Raw genomic sequence first — 21,028 nt, forward strand, 5'->3', positions numbered from 1 at the left:
TACTAAATGTCTTCTTCCAAAGCTGTTTCACAGAGGAAGACTGCACTGTGCTTCCTTCTCTAGATTGTCGCACAGTTGACAAAATGGTAGATATCGAAGTAGACGACAGAGTGATAGAGAAACAATTAAAATCGCTCAAAAGAGGAAAGGCCGCTGGTCCTGATGGAATACCAGTTCGATTTTACACAGAGTACGCGAAGGAACTTGCCCCCCTTCTTGCAGCGGTGTACCGTAGGTCTCTACAAGAGCGAAGCGTTCCAAAGGATTGGAAAAGGGCACAGGTAATCCCCGTTTTCAAGAAGGGACGTCGAACAGATGTGCAGAACTATAGACCTATATCTCTAACGTCGATCAGTTGTAGAATTTTGGAACACGTATTATGTTCGAGTATAATGACTTTTCTGGAGACTAGAAATCTACTCTGTAGGAATTAGCATGGGTTTCGAAAAAGACGGTCGTGTGAAACCCAGCTCGCGCTATTCGTCCACAAGACTCAGAGGCCCTTGGACACGGGTTCACAGGTAGATGCCGTGTTTCTTGACTATCGCAAGGCGTGTGACACAGTTCCCCACAGGCGTTTAATGAACAAAGTAAGAGCATACGGACTATCAGATCAATTGTGTGATTGGATTGAGGAGTTTCTAGATAACAGAACGCAGCATGTCATTCTCAATGGAGAGAAGTCTTCCGAAGTAAGAGTGATTTCAGGTGTGCCGCAGGGGAGTGTCATAGGACCGTTGCTATTCACAATATACATAAATGACCTGGTGGATGACATCGGAAGTTCACTGAGGCTTTTTGCAGATGATGCTGTGGTGTATCGAGAGGTTGCAACAATGAAAAATTGTACTGAAATGCAGGAGGATCTGCAGCGAATTGACGCATGGTGCACGGAATGGCAATTGAATCTCAATGTAGACAAGTGTAATGTGATGCGAATACATAAAAAGATAGGTGCCTTATCATTTAGCTACAAAATAGCAGGTCAGCAACTGGAAGCAGTTAATTCCATAAATTATCTGGGAGTACTCATTAAGAGTGATTTAAAATGGAATGATCATAAAAAGTTGATCGTCGGTAAAGCAGATGCCAGACTAAGATTCATTGGAAGAATCCTAAGGAAATGCAATCCGACAACAAAGGAAGTAGGTTACAGTACGCTTGTTCGCCCACTGCTTGAATACTGCTCAACAGCGTGGGATCCGTACCAGATAGGATTGATAGAAGAGACAGAGAAGATCCAATGGAGAGCAGCGCGCTTCGTTACAGGATCATTTAGTAATCGCGAAAACGTTACGGAGATGATAGATAAACTCCAGTGGAAGACTCTGCAGGAGAGACGCTCAGTAGCTCGGTACGGGCTTTTGTTAAAGTTTCGAGAACATACCTTCACCGAAGAGTCATGGAGAGTATTGCTCCCTCCTACGTATATCTCGCGAAGAGACCATGAGGATAAAATCAGAGAGATTAGAGCCCACACAGAAGCATACCGACAATCCTTCTTTCCACGTACAATACGAGACTGGAATAGAAGGGAGAACCGATAGAGGTACTCAGGGTACCCTCCGCCACACACCGTCAGGTGGCTAGCGGAGTATGGATGTCGATGTAGATGTAGATGAAGGGTCAACGCTTTGACGACGTCATCGATATTCAAGCCAACGCGATACGTAAGTTAGAAACATCCCCAAGATGTCTTTTTCTAAGAGTTTTGCATGATTGTATGAACGTTGTGTGTGTTGTACTCAAATGGGGTTGGGCTAGAGACTACGGAGAGCACTGGCATCAAAATCACCATCTTAACTTTTCTCCATCTTTTAATAATATGCTCTTGGAACTTTTCTGACTGAAAGGTATTTTGCACATGCCACTACATAATCTGCAGGATATTTCAATCCCCTACGATCTTTTGCACTGTTAAAAGCATTAGTTGACTTTTTTCGCCTGTAATGAGATGTATCTTTCAGTATCTGTAATGGTTTTCTTACATATTGCTGTGAACAGTAGCCTTCTATGTAAAGCAATAATAGTCATGCATTATCATCTGTTCCATCATCAGCATTTTTATCTACTGCTACATTTAAGAATTCTGCTGACTGTGTCTCTTTTAACTTATAATGGAGTAGCAAAAATATCAGTGGTCTAATAAGTCACCAACTACTTTTGACTGCAGTACAAAAGAAAACACACTCTGCACCCTTACTTTTCGCTCAGTTTCAAAAATCTGTCATGAAGAGACAGTACTTTCCCCCACTTAGCTGCCATAATTTCACAAGACTTCAGTTTGTGCTTTTCCATACAGCAAATATGATGTTTCTCCTCCACAGCCAGTAGCTGCTGAAGACAATCAAAGCAGCAGTTGACTGCTTCAAATCAGTTTTTTGTTTGTCAATGCTCAAAGACTAGCAACACTGGATGCAAAGACCTCAAAAATCGAAGTGGGACATATGACGAACGTATGCATTATGACAGTGCGGCAAAATATGGCGTTAATGGGCTCTGGTAGAAGGCGATCGATGCGAGTGCCTGTCTTTGTTAACAGCAAGACACGTATGCAGCGCCTCTCCTGGGCTCGTTAGCATGAAATGCAACAGGACGGGGCGTAACAGTTAATATCAGATACTCACCTTTATCTCTCGGTGATCACCGAGGCTGCAGTGGCTGTAAAAGAATTTACGAGTATATGCTCCACCAAAATTTCCTGCCACTTGCTGAATTCTTGAAGTGTAGCTACTGATTTGGCATTGCCAAGACAAATATCAAAATTCAGATTGGCACGACGTTTCTCTTTCATAATTGCATTTTATTATCTAATGCGATCATAAAACTGTAACAAAACTGGCTTATAAAAATTGTCGAAAAACTCAGAGTTCGATGGCTGATTCACCATTGTTTATATCGTATTTTAAGAAGCACTGTTTATATCATCCATTATTACAAACAGAAAATTTACGGATGACAATCAAAGATTTGCTGGTGTGTTCAGACTGGCATCACCGAATTATGTATTAATTCGTTCCTCTCAAATTGCAAGATAAAGTTTTACATGGCTTTTAGCTTTGAGTATTGAATTTTGTAAGATTTGTTCGTCAACAATGTTTCTTATAAAGTTGCTTTTATCACGAAGATTGCTAGTTGGAAAAACAGTTGACTAAAAATAGAAATGTAATAAAATTAATGACAGTATAATAAACTGAGCTCTAAAATGATCAGATAAATGACATAAGAATGTTAACAAAATTTATACAAACTTGTAAGTTGGGCAGGCTGACGTGCCATCGTTATTCTAACGATTATAGAGGCTGTCCATAAAGCCCCTTTACAACTTCAGAATTTTATTAGAACGGCAGTTGTTTAAATATTTTAACATTTCCTTTAATGTAATCAGTGTTTATAAACGTTTTCTGACAGTGTTTAGACCTGTATATGGGCGCCTTTAGTTGCACGAAGCACATCAAAACGGTAGTCGATTTCTTGCCATGTTAGCTGCAGCATAGCGTCATCAATGGTGGCAATGGCATTACGAATCCTTTGCTTCAAGCCAGCAGTGTCCCGTATCTGTGTTTGACACATGATATGTTTTACATACAGCCACAAAAAAAGTCCAAGGGAGTGATATCTGGTGAACGCGGTGGCCAAGGAATTGGCCAATTCCTCCCAATTCATCTGCCTGGAAATGTTTCATTGAGGAACCGACGAACATGCACACCACATTGTGATGGTGCACCGTTTTGCTGGAAAATGATAGTTGTTGTTTAAGTCATTCAACTGTTGTGCTACATATTCGCTCAGAAGGTCGAGGTAAACATCTGCAGTAATTATTGACTCGTTGAAGAAAAATGGACCAATTATTCGGTTGCACATGATTCGACACCACAAATTCACTTTTGAACTATCCGCATGAAGCTCCCTAGTCACATTGGGATGTTCAGGTCCCCATATTCTCACATGGTGTCGGTTCAATGTCCCAGAAACTTAAAAAGTTGCCTCTTCACTGAAACAAACAAGCTTGAGGAATGCTTTATCCTGCGAAAGGCGTTCCGGCATGTTGAGTGCACACCATGTCCGTCTTGGCTTGTCATTTGGCTCAAGTGTCAGTAACAGTTGCACTTCGTAAGCGTACAACCGTAAGTTCTTGTGGAGGACCTGATGCACAGTTGAACGTAGTAGTTGCAACTGTATGGCAGCAGTGCGTATGGACTTCGTAGGCGAACGAGTGAAGACGTTTAAAACGCGATCGATGATTTCCTCGGATGTTCTGGGTCGTCCGCTCCTCCCTTTATCCAACACTGTCCCTGTCTCCATAAATTTTTTGTGTCATGCACGGATTGAAGGGAGCTATGGTTGATCTCTTCCATACTTCGTTCTGAAGTTTCGTTGAGTCTGACATCCGATTTTGTCTCAATAAACCAGGACACTTCTCTTGAGGAGTTGCCATTTTGTAGGTGTTTGTTCCTTCCATCAAAAGAGCATCTGAAACACAATTTTTTAAGTTTTTATGTATACTAACATTAGTAAACAGTACAATAAAATAATTTTTTTAAATATTTCAACAACTGCCGTGTAATAAAATTTTGAAGTTGTAAAAGAACTTTATGGACCCCCTGCATATTGGTACATTCCAACGCCCCCTCTCCCCCTCCACCCACAGATTAATGTAGATGAGAATTAGATTCAATACTTTGTGAAAAATTGAACTTCAATCAGTTCCCAGAACATAAAATTCACCAAATGTTGCCATTCAGCGCAACCTGAATTTGACCTCCGGTATAACTGAAAGACATTGAGTGTAGCACATCAAATATGCAATAACAATGAGCACATGCTCAAAGCATAGCTTAACCAAGAGATTCAAATGTAAACCTTATTCATTTCGACATAATCTGAAAAAGAAAAGAAGAAGAATCAATTACACAACATAGAAAATGTATGTTCTTCGGTTTTGTGGGTCTATGTTTGTTTCATTGCTTGAGAAGATTTCAGTCCATTTGTGATAACACTTCCTTGCATTCTCTTTATATTCATCTGGTGCTACCGGGCACACGCTCTCTATGTCCAGTAATAATTTTTGTAAATACATACAACTGACCTTATCACTATTCACCAATCCAACATACACAACATATTGTACAAAGAAGAGAAAGAGGAAACAATCATACACAGTTGATGTTCAGATACCCACACATAGCGTTTATATTAAATAATCTCTGGTTTCGTTATCGTCACACAAATATGGTTCATAAACAGTAGCTTTCTAGAAAGATAAGTTTTGTCAATTTTACCTAAATGGGTGCATGACTTCCCTGAATAGCATTTGTGGGTAAAATGTAGTTTCTCACATATAACCTCCAGGACAGAACACAAGTTAAAACTGCGTGTAGACAGGACGGTAATTAGTTTGTATTTTCGTAGACATAAGTTATTTTCAGTTTTTTCATGCTTGTATATTAATTTTGACATTACATTTGCTCTTTCTGCAAAGTACCACAGTGTTTTCGTTTAGTAGATGGAAAGACTGTTCAGGCACATAATTTTGTGCCAGTGTGCATGTCATGTTACCAAAGTAATGTGTACATTCATAAAATAATACAATTAGCATTTACTAAATTTCTTCCTTCAGTTTCTCTGTACCTACTGTACATTTGTGAGCACGTAAGATAAGGGATACTATGCAGGTGCATGCTTTTGTGCAAGAATTCTTCACATTGATGTGTAATAAAACTTCATAAAACCACAAATCGATGTGTTCAGTGTGCCAATTATATAATTAACAATTGTTAATTCAGTGAAACGTGTCTGCAAAGGTGATACCTTATATGCAAATTCTGTCTAATCAACGTCTTTCCTGAACCAACAAAGTTATATTGCAGTAAAAGAACAATTATCCTTTAGCACAGCTCATGCAATATAACCCTCCTTTCGAATTCCTTTAAATGCGCTATATAAATAGCATTTACGTATTGCAATAGAAATATTATTTTGGAATAACATGCTGGCTCAATACTAAGCTTGCGTTTCAACGCCTCTATGATCCTACATAAATTATATACATAAGTTTGCAATTACATACCTCTCAAAATGCAATACAATAGAAATTAGTGTATACAAATGCATCTGTTGACAAACAAATGAACCCAAATGTAAGTTGAGAAGTGTGCCACTGAGCCTATGTGCCTTTACGTAGTAAAATGTAAAATACAACCATAGTAAAATACCATAATACACAACAAAACTCTCAAGTCATCGAAGTCTTTGAACACTGATCTTACAATACGTGAACAGTGAACAACGCATAAACATAAGAATGTGTATGTGTGTCTGACAAGAGTACTGACTAAATGGTTTCACAAACTGCTGTGGCACATCACTCAGAATATCTTTCCATATATTATTCAACATGTCTTTGTATAGATTGTGTGTGTACCATAAAACATAGATAACTCATGTTTTGTCTATAAGATATTTGCAGTAGCATAATAATGTATGTACATTCAGTTCACTTAAACTCAGTTTTTAGTAATTTCTGTTGCATATACAATGTAGAAATCTTTCATGTGAACATGTTTGAGACATTTCCCATGATAATCATTTCCAAAGTTATTCCTCTCTCTCCCCACCTAGTTACCCCAATTAATGCTCTGATTCCATCCATTTAGTTGATATCTGTTGTTCCTACTGAAGTTACTGTCTTGATTTTGATTTCGTTATAAGGCTCTGTCAAGTTTGCTCACCTATTTCAGGAATTTCTCTACAGACACAAATCCCCACTGCATTCACAAGTCACCTTTTCAAGGAGTCAATCTGAATGAGTTCATCAAGTGATTTTTTAAAAGAATTAGTCCCCTGATTTGTTTTTCGGAAAATGCTTTCATGCTTTCCTGCCATCCTCCACAAATCAGCCAATTCAAAATTCACTCTTTATTCTTTCTTCCTCTATTTCATACCAAAATGTATTTAAAAACACCTCTCAAATTCATCATAAGATATTTCGGTATTTATATTTTGGTTTGCCCATGATACCGCCTCCCCATTCAAAAATTTCTTTACAAATCTGATTTTTAAATTGTCAGTCATACCACTTACAAAGTTGTCCTTACATCCATGAAAAAATCAACAGGGTGAATTTTACTGTCACCTGGGAATTGCTTCATTGATATGTTACCTCACAAATCAAAACAATTATTGCTAAAACTTTTCGCTACAAAATTTTCTTGCAACTCAGTGAATTTCTTATCCATATTATTCATTTCACTACTACATGCAAATATATAGGTAGTTACAAGTTTTCCTACATTAGTGACTCGAGTCTAACTACAATACTCTGTTATTAACATGGTATTCTAATTTTTCGAATTTAAATTCTATGTCTGACTTCTTGTTATTTATTACATTTTGCATTACATCACAACAATTTACCACATTTTTCTGAACGACCTTGAAATTGTGCTGAGTACGAGCAATTTCTGCATTGAGTTCTGTTTCAAGAGTGGCAATTATGGTTTCCACAGACCAAACTAGGGCATAACCAGTTCCTCGTCTGTTTATACTTTATTTCTAAGCTCTGATACCCTGTCCTCATTTTTCGTTACTATTTTATTAGAATTTTCCAGTGGTCTTTTAAGCATTGGTTATTTCAGGAATTTGACCACCTAAGGTACTAATTAAATTATTCTCTCTTTTGGTAGTTCTGCCACCTGAAGTATTAGTCAAAGTATTAGCTGTTTCAGCTAATTAGCTCAACAATAATTCTAAAATTCCACTGTTCGAGCAGCTTCAGTTTCGCCAAAACCAAGAAACCAAAGCAACTCACATTAACACTTCCTAATGGTTTATTGCCATAATTCTGGTCCTGTAATACATCGCTGTTTACTCTAGTTTCACTTTCATTACCGGTAATGCTGTCCAAACACGCAATGTTATCTGCTACCTGATCCTAATTTGCTGCCTACTACAGTTTTGGTCACTAACGCTCACCATATTGATAAAGAAACACAGTTTAAAACACTCTGAATGAATGTTTCAGCATTCACGATAAAATTCTAGTCTTCACATGAAAATACTGCCACACATAAAAAAGAATAAATTATCTCACGTGCCCGTTACGACGTTGTTCCATGCGGCAAACATCATTTTTTTCCTTTTTTGCCGTCCATTTTCTAGTTATCGTCTCTTTATTCTCCCTTTTGTGTCAGTAGATAGTCCATTTCAGATTTCCACGCCAGTTCTTTACATTTTCCACTGCAATAGTGCTCATTGTTGCATAAATCAACCTGAAAGCACAATTCTGTTAGCAACATCTCATTAGCAGGGCAGCTGTTATCTCAGAATCTTCCACCACAGCTGAAATGCAGTAGGACGTACCAGTTAATACCATACTCATCTTCATCTCTCGGCGATCTCCGATGCTGCAGTGGCTACAAAAGAATTTCCGAGTATTTGCTTCACCAAAATTTTCTGCAGAATTCTTGACAGTGTAGCTAATGGTTTGGTAGTGGCAAGAGAAATTTCTAGAAATTCAGACTGATACTATGTTTCTCTTTCATAATTGCAACATTATTGCTTAATGCGATTACAATACTGCATCAAAACTGGTTCACAAAAACTGTCGGAAAACTGAGACCGCAACTGCGACTCGCCACTGCTTATGTATTGTTTTAACAATCACTGGTTACGTCATCCATTATTATAAACAATACATTTACAGATTACAATCGAGAACTTGCTGGTATATACAGACTAACATGACAGTATTAAGTATTAATTCGTCCCTCTCACATTGCAACATAAAGTTTTACATGGCTTTTAGCTTTTAATACTGAAATTCGTAAAATCAGTTTGTCATCAATAATTCTTATAGAGTTGTTTATATAACGAACATTATTATTTGGAAAAACGACTCTGTCAGGTGACACGTGCTTGCATCCTGTCTGATCACCTGCATCCATTCACCTCCATTGTGCATTTCGACGGATTTGGGCAATTCCAGTAGGATAATGCGACACCCCACAAGCCCATAATTACTACAGAGTGGCTCCAGGAACACTATTCTGAGTTTGAACACTTCCTCTGGCCACCAAACTCCCCAGACATGAACTATATTGACCATACCTGTGATGCCTTGCAACGTGCTGTTGAGAAGAAATCTCCACCCTCTCGTACTCTTACGGATTTAAGGACAGCCTTGTAGGATTCGTGATGTCAGTTCCCTCCAGCATTACTTCAGACATTAATCGGGTACATGCCACGTCGTGTTGCGGAATTTCTGCGTCCTCGTGGGGGTCCTACATGATATTAGGCAGATGTGCTACGTTGGCCCCTCAGCGTAGTTAATTGGGTCAGAAGTCCTTCCAAAAGACGCATCTACTTTACAGGAGACCTTTCTCCTACGTCACTCACTCAAAATACATGCACCACAACTAACATATTACCAGATGCTCTGGTTCTTGGTCGTGTTGCAGAGACCAATACACTGGAACTTCGTGTTGGCGACATCCATGCTGAAACAGATAGGGGAAAAGTTGAACTATCCATCGCCTCAAGAAACTTACAGTGCCGTTTTAGTATTTTAGACGAAGAAATTTTCTTCAACTTCCATGCAAATAGTATTCAGTCTCCTTTACAGCATAGGTGCAAGTCAGAGGTCAACAAAAGTCACATTTTCTGTGGGATCCTGCCCACTCATATCTTTTAGGGTGCCTATGAAGCTGTTTACTCGGATGTCTAGCCAACATGGGAGCAAAACATATTAATGGAGTTTATTAAAGTAATTGCATCGACAATACTTAACTTTCATTTCTACATGATGGGTCGCAAGCAATTGGCGACATGCAAATAATCAGTGTTCTTCAACGTATACAATTTCCACGCAAGCTCTTCACATAAGCTCATAGGTCACTGCTATCGTTAATGTCATTTTTTTAAAAAAGTCCGATAAATTCTGCATAAATCATGTGGATATAACGTGAAAGAGGGAGAAATTAAAGTGTTTCGTATTTTTATAAAAGCCAATGGATTGCATATAATTCTTCTGGGCAGAAACATTAAACTGAGAAATTAATGTAGTTCCAAAGACAATTATTCCCGATGTTGCTGGAATTTTAATTTTGCCTTCATACTCTACATCAGCACAGAAACTTTTGCTCTTCAGAAATACATGATTGCTGATGATTATAATATACTGATCTGTTATAATATGTCATTATTTTTCTTTATACGTTGTATACTGTGAAAAACAATGACATGCAAGTCATATTTACCAACATTTTAAGCAACTGAAAGCAATGACTGCTGTCGCCATTTTCAGCAATATTTGTATGACTCTTAGGCAATATGGAAATAGCTATAGTAATCCTGCCAAACACCCTCAAAATTTATGTCATGTCTGTTGAGAGAATAAACAAACACAGTATTCCACCATTGCATATAAAACATCACTTAGTACTCCTAAAAACTGTGGGCTGTTGAGGCTATTTTGTCATGTAGTGTTCAACATCATTTGGCAACTACTAAGAAAATTACTTTTTTATAGTTGATACTGCTTAAATATTAAAATGTGAGTAACAATTATAAACGAAATATCATTGCTTTTTCACAGTACACTGTGTATGAAGAACAATAATGAGATGTGTTATAAACAGGTTACAATATACATTACAATCATCAGAAATGATTTATTTCTGAAGAGCAAAATTTTCTGAGTTGATCTGCAACATGAAGGAAAATTAAAATTCCAGCAACATTCGGAATTGTCTTTGGAACTACATTAATTACTCGGTTTAACGATTCTGCCCAGAAGAATTATGTACAATCGATTGGCTTTTATGAAAATACGAAACACTTTAATTTCTCCCTATTTCACGTTTATATCCACATGATTTATGCACAGTTAATCGGATTTTTTTTATGACTACTCGCCTTTTTTTTACTTTCGTTTTGGTTATGGTTCCTTCTTTCAGATATTCGTTATGTTCATAAAACACACAATAACATCCCACATTCGTGGGATTAGAGCTTAATAATTATTTATTTCACGTTTCTGTCGACACAATCACGCACGATTCATGGGACTTTTAAAAATTACTACAAGCTTTATTATACTATCGTTATGTTCGTGAAATACACAATAAAATCCCAAGTTCTTTGGATTACAGCTTAATAATTAATTATTTCATGTTTCTGTCCACATGATTTATTGATGATTCATCGGATTTTTAAAAAATGACTGCAATCGTTTCTTTTTTTACATTCGTTATGGTTCCTTCGTTCAGACATTCATTATGTTCAAGAAACACACAATAACATCCAAAATTGTTAGGATTCCAGCTTAATAACTAATTCAACTGGGCTGAACATACCACACAACTGCTGTAACTTCGTCTCTACACATGTATTTACATTTAGCCTACACATTATCGGTGCAACCTCTGTGGTACAAATGCAAAGATCGATATACGTAGTCATGAAGTCGATTTAGGTTTGTTAACGTCACGATGACGTAGCGTTACGTCACTATGACGTAGGGTTCTCCTCACCTAGCGTGAGATGAATGCTCTACCCCTCTTCTTGTGCGCATCTTCTATTGTCCAGGTCTGTGGCTGAGGCTAGGCGGCGCGTCGCTTTTGTTCTCTTCGTGTAGATGCCGCTCCTGTCGTGGCAACGTCCTACCTTGTCAGCGTGCTATTGGGTGACGTCGTTCACAGCCCTCTCTGCTGTATCGTTCTTGATCTTCGTGCCGGCGATTGTCGTTACCCTGGAACACTTTCGCTAGGTGCTGATATCCCATGAAATTTGAGGATCGAGCCCAGAAGCGATAACAACCATGCTTTTACACAAACACCGAAAGTGACCGATAGGGGTCATTATCGCGAGAAACAAGAAAAGCGAAGCCACAATTGTCAAGTTCTTCAGTGAAACTTTTATTTTTATTTTTTTTGGCAAAAGTCACAGAAAACGGCATCGAATACTTGCTTGACAGTGGTTCAGATATTAGAACCTTGCCCCTTCAGTGCACAAAGCCAACATATCGCCAGTAGGACAGCACATTAAAAGCCGCACACAATACAATCACTCCTGCCTTCAGTGTAAGTCACCATTCAGTGAACCTAAGCGCTTAAATTTAAGGCGAATGGACTTTCACATTGTCACAATCTCTCACCCCATCCTAGGAGTGGATTATGAGGGATCTTAGCATAATATCCTAGCAGTTATGACGACAGGTTCAAATGCAACTCCCGCCACCAGTGAGGATTCAGCAACATCTACGAGATTATCCAGTTTTATTCACAGCAACCACACCCTCAGAGGAAGCAAGAAATTCCACAGTGCACTAAATGCAGACAATAACTGGAACACCTGTCACCATCCGAACATGCCGTTTAGCCCCAGAACGTCAGGTGGCAGCCAAACAGCATTACAATTAGTGTTACGCAGGTCTTGCATGATGATCGAACAGCCCCTGGTCATCACTTCATTTGGTGAAAAAGAAGACGGTACTTATCGTCCTTGTGCTGATTTTAGAGCATTGAATGCTAGCACAGTCCCCAATCGTTTTACCATTCCCAATACCCATTTTACAAGTGCAGTTCACAGTGCTTATATTTTCAGTGTAATTGATTGGAAGAGACCTATAGATGAATTCCAGTGGCCCTCTGTGACATTCCCTAGATGATCGTTATTACTCCTCTAGGGTTGTTGAGTTTCAATTTATGACAGTTTACGCAACGCAGCCCAGACATTGTAGATGAAGGTTTGAGAGATCTCAATTTTTGTTTTGCGTATATATATTTATATATATACCTTTCATTGGTGCTGCAAAATGTATCAAACCTTTCAATGGTAGTGGTTTTATATGGTGGCGTAGAACTTCCCAGCACTTTAGAAAAAGCAAAAAAGTAAGCATTTAGGGAAGATGTTAGATGCATGGAACCATGTACACTGCATATTTTCATTTTATAAAAGTATAAATACGAAGTCCACCAAACACAGCACGGTATCTCTCTCTTCATGTCTTATCACTTTCAGTTAACAATAGAAAAACCAGTTATGTTAGTAATTGTTCAATAACTCACCTCACACCTTTTTAAGGATACTTTTTTCCATCGTTATTGCACACCTGCCTGTTAAGTTCTAAATGAGAGTCAAATACTCCATGAATTAACAAATTAATCACACTCTAACAACCTTACCACAACAAAGGTCAAAATTTAATAATGATTGTGGTGTTGCTCACGCTGTTAAATACTGCATTTTCGGGCAACAACAAAGTTATTATGTGGCAGGTGTCATTAGAGCACAGTTAGTAAAGTCATTTCATGTAATAATAAATAAACTAGGCACTCATCTTTTCGTGTCTCCCACGCTGGTCTCGTTGTAAAATCATGGCTCAAACGTCGAAAATCTAGGTGGTGATGATTCCATGCTCGGCTGCAAAGAGGCCTAGGTTTTATTCTGCTATATTCTAAAGTTTTGTAGATGCACTTCGCAAACCATTCTTGAAGATTAAACCTTTCAAAGTTAGCACAATGGTGATGTAAAAAAAAAAAATTAATCAGCACTCCGAATTTAAGTTACTCTTCCTTTTTATTGCTTTTGTTGCAATATCACTTAACACACAAAACATCACTTCACAATACAAAACATACCTGAAAATATCTTCCTCATTATTAAAGTTCACATTTTATAAGCTGACTACGTTATGCTCCTTTCCAACATAACGTCCAAGACTTGACTCTCCAGTCTCTAACTAACTAATAATCGTTTACGCGCCCAAAAATCAGAGTTACATGGACGTCAAAGATCATAGTGACATAAGAATAATATCATTGCAACATAAATATATCGATGTATCAAAGTACATCTACATTAATGAAATCAAATCTGAATGTTGTCTCTGAAATATGTCAACTACTTTACAGAAACACAGTAGAATATTGCTGGTATCGAGAGGTTGAGTTGAGGTGCCGTAATGGTTACGTAATTCGATTACCATTACAACACGTTTCCCTCGCAAGTAACAAAATTCGCCTAGCACAAGAGGAAATTTGCTCTGAAAGTAACGCCTTCAAACCACCATTTGCATTATTACCCCCACGACCCGTTACAAATGTAAACAGTTATAACGTCACACTCGTAAAAGCCAGCTTGTTGTTACAAAGTAACGCATATTCATCCTACAGCAATTGACCCTTTTAGTTGTCGGCAGATGCTTGTATGTCTGCTGTTGTGCTGTGTTTTCTTATTGTAAATGGCGCATTTTCTTTGAAACTGAAGTTTTATTTTGGTGTTATGCTCTCGTTTACATTTTACTGCAGCAGCATTATTCTGCAGTACCGGTGTAAAGTTAGATTATCACTTCTTACTAGTCAAAATGACAAAAAAACTAACTGAAAACTAAAACAATGAACAATTCACAGAATTTTAAAAAAATCTTCTTTTCCTGGATGAAGAAATTAACGCGTTTTTTCCCAGTTATGCCTGTCAAACAAGTTCATATTAGGGAAGCTGTCTATCACTGTTTTATGGATATGAAATGTCAACAGAGGATATCAGACCCTTCGCCAACGGTGGGAAAACAATTCACAATAGTTGTGGAACGACAAGGACGCCACTTCAGGTTGTATTGTTGACAAATTTATTCAAGATGGCGGATCCAAGATGGCGGCGGTAGATTTGGCAATGTCGCAATGACGTAATAGCGGGAAGTTCAAATTTTGGTGGGAAAAACGTCACTTGGGCTACCCCCACTAATCTACGAAAAAGGCAGGAAAATACATCACTTGGGCTACCTCCACTAACCTAAGTCATCCGACCGCCACCTCCTCCTAGGAATTGGTGGGAAAAGGACACAGCCTGTGCTGGGCTGCTGGAGAGATGAAGGAGTGTACTTTAGTTATTTTGGAACAATTTATTTAGGGACGTATTTCACATAGTTCATTTATTAGACTGATACAAAACACTCGCTCTGACGTGCTTGGCGTCATACTACATAGCCTTCAGACCTGCAAACTACCTGTAAATTACAGAAATAATACAGTGCACTGGTGTTAAGACACGAAAACAACTTGAAAATTGTAAAATAATGCATATAAAATGCTCTACAAAAACACGCTCACTAATTGTAAACTGCCGAAATAATGCATTGCGCAGGCTACAGATCTGTTCAAAAAATAATGCAACAGACACTTTCACTATGCATAAAACTGGCAAAAAATAATACATGTGTAATGCTATGCAAGCACGCTCACAACACTTAAACAGCCCAAATGATGCACTTCACAAACACTGAGAGCATGTAAAAATGCTTTCGAAGTATCATCAACCGTGACATATCATCGAACTGTCGAATACAAAGGTTCCAAAGCCCCTGACTCTGGACACGAGCCACCACCAGAGAGACGAACGCAGGGGTACAAGCCATTGCTCTGGGGTCACTGATGCCTACTGCCAGGTAGTGAAAGTTGCGTCTATTTTTGGGTATTCTATTATAATTCTTTTTCTGAGGTCACATGTCTGTGTAAATGAGAGTCAAGTCACCCTATGGAAGTGCACATGTTCACCTAACCACTGTGGCTGAGGCGTATCTGCTGGTCCAGAGTCGAGAGAGATGTTTGCAGCTCACCGTCACAGGCGCTTCTAAAAGGTTATAATTGTTGTACTGATGTCACATGGCTATGTAAAGAAGACCTAAATCGCCCTCTCGGAAATAGTAAAGTTCTGCAAAAATAGCTAATTATCGCTTTCGTAATGTCTCAGCTTGTCCACATGGAAATTCTTGTCCTAACAGAACCGGTTTACGAAAATAGCCCAGAATAACGCCGAATGCATTCGTCCTGAGGGTCTTAATGTCACTCCCCATCTGTGTTACCCTTCCCGCAAATCGTTAAGTCCTGATTTCAACATACGTCTCAGAAACTGTAAATGTTCTCGTCACTATGTAGAGGCTCCTGCATCTCAGCACAAAGGATGTCTTGTGTGTGAATGGAGCATTCCGGCAAAATTACTGATGCTGCCAGTGCGGGAGCACTGTCTGCCTGTTTCTTTCTGCACATGAGACTTTCAGTGGCAAAACTATTTTGCGCAGATCGCCATATGGCGCTGACAGTTAAACACTGCAAAAGTGGCCTAAAGACCGTCAAATACGGAAAGACAACTGCTCAACTAAACTATTAGAGCATAAAATCGATCTCCAACACAGCAATATATCACTGTCTACCGTGTCGATGTAGTGAACGTAAAATTCTGATCTTGCACCATACAAAATCGCCTCTTTTGCCTTATGCATTTAGCTATCAACCACTGGACACCCATACATACACTGCAAAGATATGCAGCATATGCATATGCACCCTAGGTATACTCCTCGCAGCACTAGATATTTCCCATGAGGTGAGGTGGGCATCCACGACAGCCGACGGTCACAAGTCATCTCCATTCCTAACGTGTGACCAGAGCACCCTCAGCAGACCGAAATCACTCTCTGAACAGTTGTACAAACACAGGCTCATTTTCTCTCAGTACAAAGGCGTTACTGCATCTGGCCCTGACCAGCTTGGTTGCTTGCTTTCTACACCGATCTCCAGACTCTGGGATTACTAGGCCATATGAAATTTCACATGGTTTTCTAGATTGTCATACTATTTACGTGTTACTTCTCGTCATCAAGCATACTGCAATATTCCTGGCATAGCAGTAGTATCGCTCTCACAGTATAATTCCGAAGATATAGACTGGAAATTATTTCTCTTATAATCTGAAACGTTAGCGAGGTGTAGTGTGATGTAAACCACTGAGAAACTAGAAATTTAGCCTGTCTGTGAAGAACTTTACGTGAAAACTCGAACAAAATAGTTGTTGTTGTTGTCTTTAGTCCTGATGCCTCAAAACATGTCCTACCAACCGATCCCTTCTTCTAGTCAAGTTGTGCCACAAACTTCTCTTCTCCCCAATCCTATTCAATACCTCCTCATTAGTTATGTGATCTACCCACCTTATCTTCAGTATTCTTCTGTAGCACCACATTTCGAAAGCTTCTATTCTCTTCTTGTCCAAACTAGTTATCGTCCATGTTTCACTTCCATACATGGCTACACTTCAAACAAATACTTTCAGAAACGACTTCCTGATACATAATCTATATTCGATGTTAACAAATTTCTCTTCTTCAGAAACGCTTTCCTTGCCATTGCCAGTCTACATTTTATATCCTCTCTACTTCGACCATCATCAGTTATTTTACTTCCTAAATAGCAAAACTCCTTTACTACTTTAAGTGTCTCATTTCCTAATCTAATTCCCTCAGCATCACCCGATTTAATTTGACTACATTCCATTATCCTCGTTTTGCTTTTGTTGATGTTCATCTTATATCCTCCTCTCAAGACACTGTCCATTCCGTTCAACTGCTCTTCCAAGTCCTTTGCTGTCTCTGACAGAATTACAATGTCATCGGCGAACCTCCAAGTTTTTACTTCTTCTCCATGAATTTTAATACCTACTCCAAATTTTTCTTTTGTTTCCTTTACTGCTTGCTCAATATACAGATTGAATAACATCGGGGAGAGGCTACAACCCTGTCTCACTCCTTTCCCAACCACTGCTTCCCTTTCATGCCCCTCGACTCTTATGACCGCCATCTGGTTTCTGTACAAATTGTAAATAGCCTTTCGCTCCCTGTATTTTACCCCTGCCACATTTAAATTTGAAAAAGAGTATTCCAGTCAAGATTGTCAAAAGCTTTCTCTAAGTCTACAAATGCTAGAAACGTAGGTTTGCCTTTTCTTAATCTTTCTTCTAAGATAAGTCGTAAGGCCAGTATTGCCTCACGTGTTCCAACATTTCTACAGAATCCAAACTGATCCTCCCCGAGGTCCGCATCTACCAGTTGTTCCATTCGTCTGTAAAGAATTCGCGTTAGTATTTTGCAGCTGTGACTTATTAAACTGATAGTTCGGTAATTTTCGCATCTGTCAGCACCTGCTTTCTTTGGGATTGGAATTATTATATTCTTCTTGAAGTCTGAGGGTATTTCGCCTGTCTCATACATCTTGCTCACCAGCTGGTAGAGTTTTGTCATGACTGGCTCTCCCAAGGCCGTCAGTAGTTCTAATGGAATGTTATCTACTCCGGGGGCCTTGTTTTGACTCAGGTCTTTCAGTGCTCTGTCAAACTCTTCACGCAGTATCGTATCTCCCATTTCGTCTTCATCTACATCCTTTTCCATTTCCATAATGTTGTCCTCAAGTACATAGCCCTTGTATAAACCTTCTATATACTCCTTCCACCTTTCTGCATTCCCTTCTTTGCTTAGAACTGGGTTGCCATTTGAGCTCTTGATATTCATACACGTGGTTCTCTTCTCTCCAAAGGTCTCTTTAATTTTCCTGTAGGCAGTATCTATCTTACCCCTAGTGAGATAAGCTTCTACATCCTTACATTAGTCCTCTAGCCATCCCTGCTTAGCCATTTTGCACGTCCTGTCGATCTCATTTTTGAGACGTTTGTATTTCTTTTTGCCTGCTTCATTTACTGCATTTTTATATTTTCTCCTTTTATCAATTAAATTCAATACGTCTTCTGTTACCCAAGGATTTCTACTAGCCCTCGTCTTTTTACCTACTTTATCCTCTGCTGCCTTCACTACTTCATCCCTCAGAGCTACCCATTCTTCTTCTACTGTATTTCTTTCCCCTATTCCTGTCAATTGTTCCCTTATGCTCTCCCTGAAACTCTGTACAACCTCTGGTTCTTTCAGTTTATCCAGGTCCCATCTCCTCATAAACAGTAGATTGTGGTCAGAGTCCACATCTGCCCCTGGAAATGTCTTACAATTTAAAACCTGGTTCCTAAATCTCTGTCTTACCATTATATAATCTATCTGATACCTTTTAGTATCTCCAGGGTTCTTCCATGTATACAACCTTCTTTCATGATTCTTAAACCAAGTGTTAGCTATGATTAAGTTGTGCTTTATGCAAAATTCTACTAGGCGGCTTCCTCTTTCATTTCTTAGCCCCAATCCATATTCACCTACTACGTTTCCTTCTCTCCCTTTTCCTACACTCGAATTCCAGTCACCCATTACTATTAAATTTTCCTCTCCCTTCAGTATCTGAATAATTTCTTTTATTTCATGGTACATTTCTTCAATTTCTTCGTCATCTGCAGAGCTAGTTGGCATATAAACTTGTACTACTGTAGTAGGTGTGGGCTTCGGATATATATCGTGGCCACAATAATGCATTCACTATGCTGTTTGTAGTAGCTTACCCGCATTCCTATTTTCCTATTCATTATTAAACCTACTCCTGCAATACCCCTATTTGATTTTGTGTTTATAAGCCTGTAGTCACCTGACCAGAAGTCTTGTTCCTCCTGCCACCGAACTTCACTAATTCCCACTATATCTAACTTTACCCTATCCATTTCCCTTTTTAAATTTTCTAACCTACCTGCCCGATTAAGGGATCTGACATTCCACGCTCCGATCCGTAGAACGCCAGTTTTCTTTCTCCTTATAACGACATTCTCTTGAGTAGTCCTCGCCCGGAGATCCGAATGGGCAACTACTGAAAAGGCTGCTGCCCCTCTTCAGGAACCACACGTTTGTCTGGCCTCTCAACAGATACCCCTCCGTTGGGATTGCACCTACGGTACGACCACCTGTATCGCTGAGGCACGCAAGCCTCCCCACCAAAGGCAAGGTCCATGGTTCATGGGGGGAACAAAATACAGGAACCTGATATTTCCACTTGCAAATTCCGATGTCAGTGATGTAACACATTCCAAATCAAATGACTCTGAGCACTATGGGACTAAACATCTGAGGTCATTAGTCCCCAAAAACTTAGAACAACGTAAACCTAACTAACCTAAGCACATTACACACCTCCATGCCCGAGGCAGGATTCAAACCTACGACCATAGCAGTCGCTCGGTTCTGGACTGAAGCGCCTAGAACTGCTCGGCCACCGTGGCCAGCTAACAGATTCCAAATCATTCTTATAATTTACAATGTCAAGTAAGGTGTTTCTAATGTCAAGAGAAGCAGCAAATGTGTCTTCCACTCGTCTTTCACCTGTTAGATGCGCACATTGCATATCGGTGCCTCTTCAACTAAATAAAGGCGCGAAATGTACAGAAGCTGTCAGTCAGACAATTTACATGGGAGGGAATATTGGTCCCATGTAAACACATATCCCTATTGAATCTTCTCAAATTTATTTGGTCGTCCAGATGGCGACACGGTTATGTCAGTTACATTCTTGCATCCCAACAGGCCTCTCCATTTGGACAACTCCTACTGTTAGCTGGAAAACTGAATCATTCCACCACAGGCGACTGGCGCAGACAGAATCATCCTAGGGCACCAGCCACATGTATATTTTATCACTGTACTTACAATTGAATATTACAATTCAATATTACATTCAACAATGAGCAAAGTATCAGAAATACGCCCTCCTGACAACTGTGGCTTTGTAAATATAAATATCTGTATCATTCATACGACATGACATACTTTTCCCCTTTGCTATCAAAGTATTCCATATCAAATCCATTCCTTTCTTAAGACTAGACATAGTCATTCCCTTTGCACATGTCGGAACACACATCCACCCACACAGTTTCTAAGCCTGATGCTCAAGGCGAACCTATCATGCATCCCCTACTGCTAAGTATAATACTCTGCTAATAAGTGATTGCTGTCTATGTGAAATAATACTGAGAGAAAATTAGTGATGGGTGGACATGGCCCATAAGTTTTTCTTGCGAGTGGTACCACTGTGTCTTAGAAAGAGAGACGTAATCGTCTTACAAACCGCCAGATATTAAAAAACACGATCAACAACAACTACTGTATGTTATGGTCACAAGCTGTCTTAGTTCAAAAGGTAGACACAAGTATTCATGTTAAAAGGTATGATATTACCACCGAATAAAGATATTTTCCAGACAAATACCACAACACTGAATATGGATGGTGATCGCTGGATTGTACAATGCGGTTACACGTCACTGACAGTGCATCCTC

This window comes from Schistocerca gregaria, chromosome 2 (genome assembly GCF_023897955.1).
Source record: "Schistocerca gregaria isolate iqSchGreg1 chromosome 2, iqSchGreg1.2, whole genome shotgun sequence".
Taxonomy (NCBI): domain Eukaryota; kingdom Metazoa; phylum Arthropoda; class Insecta; order Orthoptera; family Acrididae; genus Schistocerca; species Schistocerca gregaria.